The 9,281-nt window shown below is 28.9% G+C and overlaps 1 pseudogene; it reads left to right on the forward strand.

Annotated features, from left to right (window-relative positions):
* The first annotated feature begins 671 nt into the window (after nucleotides 1–671).
* LOC133303901 (PHD finger protein At1g33420-like) lies at nucleotides 672–2,277 on the forward strand (annotated as a pseudogene).
* Nucleotides 2,278–9,281: the final 7,004 nt, after the last annotated feature.

The raw sequence follows: 9,281 nt of genomic DNA on the forward strand, positions 1-9,281 counted from the left end.
AGTGAGCTTGGGGTGGAAGATCCTTGAGGACCCCTTGTCTTACTGAGATTTCTTGTTTAGAGATCTCACCCCACGTTTGGGGAATGCTTATTTCAGGGTCAGGTAATGTTGAGACCTCACGCGGCAGGAGGCCGGAGCTGAGTTAGATATTGATTTTATATGCTGACTTGTTGGATGCTGGATATGCATGCTGCTTTTATGCTTTGAACTCCATTTTATGTTTATGATTATTTTGTTGAGACGATGTTGATTTGGTGAGCATGGGGATTGTCCATGACACTTAGACTAGTTATGTCTTAGTTTTATTTGGAGTTGTAATAATGTATCAGGATATTGTCCGGACTACGTGATGTAGATCTGTGATTTAGATACTCACTTTATTTATATATTGAGGTATTTCAGTAAATGTCTTATTGCAATTTACATTCAGGCGATATTTTATGAAATTGATTGAGTAATCAAGTTGGTAATTGATAATGACGTCATAATTGAAAAGAAAAAGAATATTCCGCATTTTTAATTAAGCGTAGCTTAATACGATGTAATGATAACACTACCGGATATATACGGGGTGTTACAGGGATGATAAAGCAGGAATAATCAGTCTCAATTGCACTGGTCCAGGAAAGGATCACCTCTAACTATGGATTCAAAGTTTCATATCGAAATGTATGGTATGCGAAGCAGAAAGAAATTGCAAGGTGGCCTCTCCAGAGTTGCTTGATTATTGCCTTGGAGAACTGGGTGGAAAATTGGTCTATGGTGGAATGGTTGTTAATAGTCGATGCAATCCTCAAACTGGAGTTTTTGAGTTAAGGTTAGACTTCAATTGATTCTTATGGGGTGTACCCTCGTCTTTTCCAGTTTAACTGCATATATAAAAGGTCATACAGACAGAAGTCATGTGATAAATACAATGCTTCAGTTTTATGATTTAATTTGAAAACAAGGCACCTCACTGCTTAGTTTACACTTTTTAAACCATGATGAAGCTGAACTGATGCTTGATCTTGACATTATTAATTTATTATGCATGAGGGTAGGGGTAGACCAAAGAATAATTTTAAGTATATTCGATTTACCCATTGCATGTTTCTTGTCTTCCTATGTTGGGTTCTCATTTGGACTTTTTCTCAAATGTATCAATACAAAGTCCATCAACATTCTTTTAATATTGAGGTTGAGCCTTGAAATATTAATGTTCTTCTCAAAGCATTGATGCTACCTATTAAGTATTATTTGGAAGATTATCTTCCGTTTGCTTTTAATCCGTTGGACTGCAGATTTCTTCATGTGAAATGGATCGATTCTGATATAATTATATTCTATTTGCTGTAGACTTGAGGCTGCAAATGGTTCTTGCTATGGAAGTATAACGAACAATAATTCTTCAGGCTCAAAGTATCCATCTGAAGAGAATCTCCTGCAATGTCTCAGATATTTATACGATTCTTTGCTTCATCCTCAGATGATGCTAAACAGTGTTGCGGAAGGGACATGGACTCTTGCAATGAGTTCAGCTCAGAAACTTCTTGACTGCAAGCAGTTAATTTGTAAAAGATTATACTCCTGAGATAGTGCCAATGTCAGATTTGTATAAAATACGCATCTCATGTCAGGTTGAACTTGTGGACGAATCTGAAGATTCTGCAGCTCCGCCAGAAATAGTTGTGCTGCCCACGAATGCTACTGTGTCTGACCTTAAGATTGAAGCAGCAAATGCTTTTCAAGATGTATATTTAATGTTTAGAAGATTTCAAGTTGATGAGCTACTTGGCTATAGCGCGGTGTAGACGATTCCACCCAGGTCAAGCTCTTGTTAGCTAGCTAGGATCGAAAGAAGTGGTTTGTGTCCGCGGAAGATGCATTGGGAAGAATGGGTTGAGCAAGTTCCGAATGGAACGGGGACTTGAGAGGTGGACTGAAGATTGCAGCTGTGGCGCTAAGGATGATGATGGGGAGAGAATGATGGCTTGTGATATTTGTGGAGTGTGGCGGCACACTAGGTGTTCTGACATTCATGATACTGATCCTGTTCCTGCATGTTTTGTTTGCCTGAGATGCCAAAACTCTGACTCCAAACCTAAATCTAGGGGGCACTGCAAAGATGAGACAGTGACTAACGTAATTAGTACTGGTAATAGTTGCTTTGGTAACGGCTTGCCTGTGCCTTGCCTTCAGATATTCGTCAAGGCATTGATTAGGCTGTGTATAAAAAGGCTCTTTCGTTTCAGTTTATTTTGCTTTAGCCTGAAAGAACCTGTACATAACAGATAGGCCTTAGGAATGGCATCAGTGACAGGGCATGTCTTGTTCGTATTCCGGGTTGTAGCTTCGTTTGTTTATTTTGTATATAGTGACTGACGGGAAAATGTGGAGGGAAAAAAAAGAATATCTATTTTTAATGGTCTCGAATACTAACCTACCTCTGGCGCTGTATTTGAAATAATTGTGTTTTATCCAAGCCTAATTAAAAAGATAATACTGTATGTACCTGGAAAAAAAAAGATATACCACTTGTGAGGCGATCAGAGTTTCCACTTGAGAAAACAGTATGGGAAAAAAGAGTTACGCTGACTTTCCCCCACCCTTTTCTTATTTGCATTTTTATCATTAATTTCAATCTTGAGTGTATAGTATTATGCCGAGTTTCATAATCATCATAATTTAATGGTTCTGCACATTTTCATAGGACATGCACCTTAAATTACTCGAAAAAAGAGTTGAAAAATAGGTTTGCGGATATTTACATTTGACTTATTGAGGTTGATAACATAATGAAATTGTAATTACTTACAAAATTAAGTAAATATGAATTTTTCTAGTGTGTTCTTAACTTACACGCAGAGTCATCCACTATACGATATGATCTACATTTAGTAGTGCTGACGAACAGTTCACCGACTTCTTCTTCTTCTTATAATACTGTATTTTATTTCATAATTTAAGAAATGATATATATTATCACACATGGGATCTAATTGTAGGAAGAGTGACCATTTTGCCACGCTTGGCAAAAAAATTTACCAGACTGTCACGCTAACAGTAAATTTTGCCAAAATGCCACGCGGCATATCTCGCTACATTGTGTAGCGAAATATGTTTGCAAGTAATTCGCTACACAGTGTAGCGAAATATGTCACGTGGCATTTTGGCAAAATTAACTGTTGGCGTGGCAGTCTGGTAATTTTTTTGTCCAAACGTGACAAAATGGTCAATGTTCCCTAATTGTAGAGTCGGAAATTTTTAACACTGGGCTGACTTGTTTCCAAATTTGTGTGAAGCTCTAGTGGCAAAAATTGACTCGAAGAAATTCAAGTTGTCATATGTTAACTCGCAAACATAAAATTGATCTGCATTATTCTTCTTATAGATTATCTATCTCGCGTTGTGTTGTCTTGTGTTGTGTCAAATCACATAATAAGTAATATATTTTGAGATTGACAGATTATTCAATCATGTCATTTCAACCCGCATAATAAATAACACATTTTGAAGTTGGCGGATTATTCATGTCATGTCGTGTTAACCCATAAAACAAGTGGGTCGTGTTTATGTTAAAGATTTTGACCCGTTGTCATATTCATGTTGTGTTCATGTTAAATTTCTATCGTGTCAACTCAAATTGTCATCCTCATTTATGTGTTAAGTTTGAAACCACAAGAGTTAAATGATACATATACCATAAGAGATAAAAGTGAAAATTTTCCAATTATCAATGTGAGTATTTGGTAGGGTAACAATTTTCAGTATGACCGCTGACATAACACAAAGATAATGCAAAAAATTATTGTTGGAGTCAACCATTTTCAAATTCTTATCGTGTTCATATTGGCAAAACTTACATGAAAAAATTTGTGTTGTGTTGTGTCGTGTGTCAACCTGATTGATCTGCGTTAATATTCTTACATGTTATTCATGTCGTGAAGCAAACATGTTATTCATGTCTTATCGTGTCGTGTTAACCTACATAACATGTAATGTAACACACTTTGAGGTCGACAAGTTATTTGTTCATGTCAATGCGCATAATAAGGTGCTTTGACGTTGCGAGTCATTTGTATTGTGTCAACTCGCAAAATAAGTGGGTCGTGTTCGTGTCAAAGATTTTAACTTGATTTCAAATTCGTATTGAGTGTATTCGTGTTCGTGTCAAATTTGTGTCAAACCGTATTGTGTCGACCTAAATCATCAACCCTATTATTTGGTAATATTTAAATTTTTTTGATAAAAAATAAAAGATTAAAAAATACTCAACATATCATTGATAGGGGAAATAAATAGAGGAAAAGAGATTTTACAAAAAAATAGAGAAAAAGAGAAAATATTTTATAAAAATATAAAGGGAAAATTCATATCACTTATAAATTAAATAAAGTTATATTAATTACAGAAACTTATGAAATCCTATTTCATAAGGATATGAATTTTTTTTTATTTTTTAAATATTATTCCATGAATTTGTATAATCAAAATATAGAATAATATGTTATCCTGTATATTTTTTATTTGTAATCCTCTAATTTCATAATTAAATGAAAAATGACAGCCAGCAAGCATAACACCTTGGTAAATATTTGGAATTGGAAATAATGAGTAATAAATTTAAGCGGTAAATTAAAATTTTCAAATTGTTAGTAACTCACCGCCAAGTAATAAACAGGGCAATTGAATTCATCCTTTATTAGTATTTGGAATTTGAAAAAAAATATATATATATATATATATATATATATATATATATATATATATATATATATATAGGAGAGAGAACTCTTCCTTATGTCTTACTGTCAAAAGAACTCTTCCTTATATATATATATATATATATATATATATATATATATATATATATATATAAATTAAAATATATATATTATATATATATATATATATATATATATATATATATATATATATATACTATTAATGATCTTGAACTCTTCCTTATATATATATATATATATATATATATATATATATATAAATTAAAATAATCCTGAAATATTAAAATTACAAAGCACCATGATTTTCGTCCCAAAACGACGTCACTTTGGGAGTAAATGCAGATAACTTATCTACAGTAACTGTAGAAAAAATGAACCCATATATATATATATATATATATATATATATATATATATATATATATATATATATATATATATATATATATATATATATAATTGGAAATTCGAATAAACTTGTGATTAGACACGGAAACAAATATAGCTGACAAAATTGCCTTTTTAGATTTTAATGATATTTACTAAGAAAACTGGCAGCCTTAATAATAACTAGAATCATGGTTTTTATGGGGGAAAAAATCCTTTTTGGGAAATTATTTTGTCAAATATTTTGAATATAAATCCAATATAAGGAAAGTGCACTAATATAAACGAGGTCAACGGAATTACTTTTGTTGTGAAAATTTTAGAAATTTAAGTCCGTTAAATAGAATAAAATTTTGTATTTATTATTATGAGACGATTTTAACCCTTTGGTTGACAAAGGAGCATGCCTATCAATCAATCTCCCCAAATCTGGATCTGGGAACATAAATATGGAAAGTATGTAAATACAAACATTGTCAACATAATAATATATAATACCTATAGAATGATGGGCTTTAAGGAAAGAAAATCCTTTGGGGAAAGTATGTAAATACAAACATTGTCAACATAAATCTGGGGAAATTATGTTCGCCAAAATTTCTAATATAAATTTGAGAACCTGAATATGAAAAACATAGTTATTAACTAGTATTGTATGATATACGATATACGATATAATTTGTAAGTATAGCAATACATGTCGTGGGATGTATAAGAAATGGTTTTATATGGTACGATACATATTGTGAATCATAGCATAGGAAAATTAAATCAAAGATTATAATTTTTAATATAAAAAAATAAAGATTTGATTTGTGATTTAAACACAAAAATTAATCTGAATAATCTATATTAATAAAGAAAGTAATTAAATAAATATTTTAATATATTTTTATTATTTTTTATTATATTTTTGTATCTTACGATTCGGTATAATTCACGATATAAAAAATCGGCCAAACAATACACGATACATATTGTGATTCAACAACCTTACTGAAAAATAAGTATAACGTTCCCTTGAAACGACGGCATTTGGGGTTAAAAGATAAAAAATTATAATGATAAAAATTATTATAATCTTGTAATAAATTAAAATTACAAAAAAATACCAAAAAAAATAAAATAACTAGAATCATTTCTTTTGGGGGGGGGGGGGATTATTTTGTCGACAATACCTAAATATGGAAAGTGTATTAATATAAACGAGGTCAACATAATTACTTTTGTTGTGAAAATTTTAGAAATTTTAATTACTTTAAATAAAATAAAATTTTGCATTTATTATTTAATATTATGAGCCTATCTTAACTTAACCCTTTGGTTGACAAAGGAACGATACCTATCATTCAATCAATCCCTCTAAATCTTGATATGGAAACCAAAATTTGGAAAGTATGTTAATATAAACATTATCAATATAATAATAATACCTAGAATCATGGGCTTAATTTAAGGAAAGAAAATATTTTTTGGGAAATTACGTTGGCCAAATTTTTTAATATAAATCTGAGAACCTAAATATGAAAAGTATGTATATTAATATAAATTTGGAAACAAATTACATTAATATAAATAATGTCAACAGATTAAGTAAATTAATATAAATTTGGAAAAATAAAGTCCATCAAATCCCATATATACAATCGAGCGATACCGTATCAATTAATCTTCTAGAATGATTAAGGGTCAAGGTCACGATTTGGTGGCAGAATATAAAAGGGGTAAGAGCTTCATTGTATTGGTATTTAAAGAAGATAAAAAAACACTAAACTTTTCTGTTGTGCTGCGATAAAAAGTTAACGAAGAAAAAGAGAAAGAGACTTTAACTGAGGTAATTTATGTTTTGCATTTGTTCGGTTCAATTGAATTGAACCAATTGAATTCCTTCACTATTATATGTTAGTCACCATTACTGTTTGAGTCTTTTCATGTTCTTTTTAGGGGGCGTTTGGTATGCTGAATTTTACAGTATTTTTGAAAAATTGAATTTTTCTAAATTTTATATTTTCGATATTATCGTAAACAATGTAAAAATTATATTTTTGAAAATTAAGATTCCCGGATAAAAAAAAATTTCTCCTCTATCAAACGTCCCCTTAGTTCTTGTCGTGAGTTGTTTTGTCTATAGGATGAAAAAGGTCCTAATTTCTATTTAGTAAATTGAAAATAAGATTTTTCTCTTGTAATTTGGAGTTTTTTTTCCTGTAATTTGTGATATCTTTATCATTCCTTAATTTCTCATGTAGGTATTTGGTTCTGATTGGAGATGACTATGGAGAATCATTTGATGGATGAAAATAGGACAATATACCCTTTTCCCATGGGTATGCATGTTCTAGTTGTTGACGATGATCAGTTTTGTCTTAAAGTGTTGGAAAACATGCTTCACAAATGCGAGTATCGTGGTACGTGTTTTTCTTTGTTTTCGTTCAGTCAATATAAGTCTGCATTGTTTGAGTCTACTTATCCATTATCCCTATATAATTTGATTGAGGTTTTAACAAATTGAATTATAACCCCAATACTTTTATTGCATAAAACTATATTAAGTTTTCACTTTTAATCGTCTTTGTCTTTTGATTTAGAGGTTATGTTTTGATTATAAATTAGAAAAATTGTTGTGATTTTTATTGATTCTTTCTATATTTTGTTGTGTAATTTCAGCATCTTCCTCTCATACGAGTAATTTGTAATTGAACAAATAAGGTGGACTAAAAATTAGGAGGATAATGATATATATAACTTCTATATAAGAATTTCATGTATGAAAATTATATTAATTAATTGATGATCAAAGTTAATATTTAAAATTCCTCACACGTGAATTGGAACATTCAAACAAGTAGTTTTATAAGAAAAAATTTACTTATATTGATTTAAAAAAATTTATAGCTGAATTTGCAATTATAGCATGTCTTTAATATTGAGGGTAAAGATTGCAAAGAAAAATTATTTATGCAAAGTGCCTAGTCCCTCGTAGTCGTCAAATACATCATTTGACAATTTTTTTATGGAAAATTTTATAAATGCCCCTAATTATATTAATAAAATAATGTCCCTAATATTTTTTTAATTAATAATGGCCCCTGATATATAAAGCATTTATACCCCTCTCTTAATTTCAAATAACACATTTGAATTTTATCAAATTATGCTTATTTTACTCTTTAATTGATTGAATGAACGTTACTATTAATTAAGCATATACTGATATTTACATATTATATTTATTCATATAACTCCAATTCTTAAAAAAGATCAATATATGATATAAACGTTTTGTTTTTATTTTTAATTAACAATTTTTTTATTGATTTGTAATTTTTTTTCATATTATCAACTTTTAAATTTGATTTTTTATAATTATTTTTCTAAATTTTTAAACTAATAGAAATCAAAAGTATATTAATTTTTTAATAAATTAGAAAATGTATAATATATCAATATAATACCCATTAAGTATTGTGTTTTACTTTATTTATAAATTCTATTATCCTTCAATCATATTCATATAAGTTTTAATGAAGAAGATATTCATATAATACTTATTTATTTTTTGTATTTTTATTGATAATATATTCTAATTTTATGTAAGTGAATATTATTATGCATTAAATTTTTATAAATAAATATAAGATTACAAGTTTTATTATATAATACACGCTGACATAAATTTTGTTTAGTTTTAAAATTTTTAATAGAAGTTGAATTATTTTATTGAATGGAAATAATAGATTTTTTAATAAAGCAATTAAATATTAAAATATTTCAAGGGTAAAAATTTAATTAAATTAATAGTCCTAAATGATTACATTTATTTGGTCATCAAAGTTTAAAAGTGAGTTTCGTATAATATTGGGTTGATTTATCAAAATAATCACAATGTGAAAATTTTAATATTGTAATTTTAAAAAACTAAATACTAATAAAGTTCTGAGTATTAAAATTTAATTATATTAATAGTGGTAAATGATTAGATTATTTGACCATCAAAGTTTAAAGTGAATTTCATATAATATGGGGCTGATTTATCAAAATAATTCAATTTCAACAATTATTTACCAATTATATTCTTGTATTTTTAATAACTGAATGACAAAATAATCACAATATGATAATATTTAATAGTGTTATTTGAAATTAGCGAAGGGGTACGAGTGTTCT

This window comes from Gastrolobium bilobum, unplaced genomic scaffold (assembly GCF_033153095.1).
Source record: "Gastrolobium bilobum isolate Gb01-03AN ecotype WA unplaced genomic scaffold, APGP_CSIRO_Gbil_v1 utg286372, whole genome shotgun sequence".
Lineage (NCBI taxonomy): Eukaryota > Viridiplantae > Streptophyta > Magnoliopsida > Fabales > Fabaceae > Gastrolobium > Gastrolobium bilobum.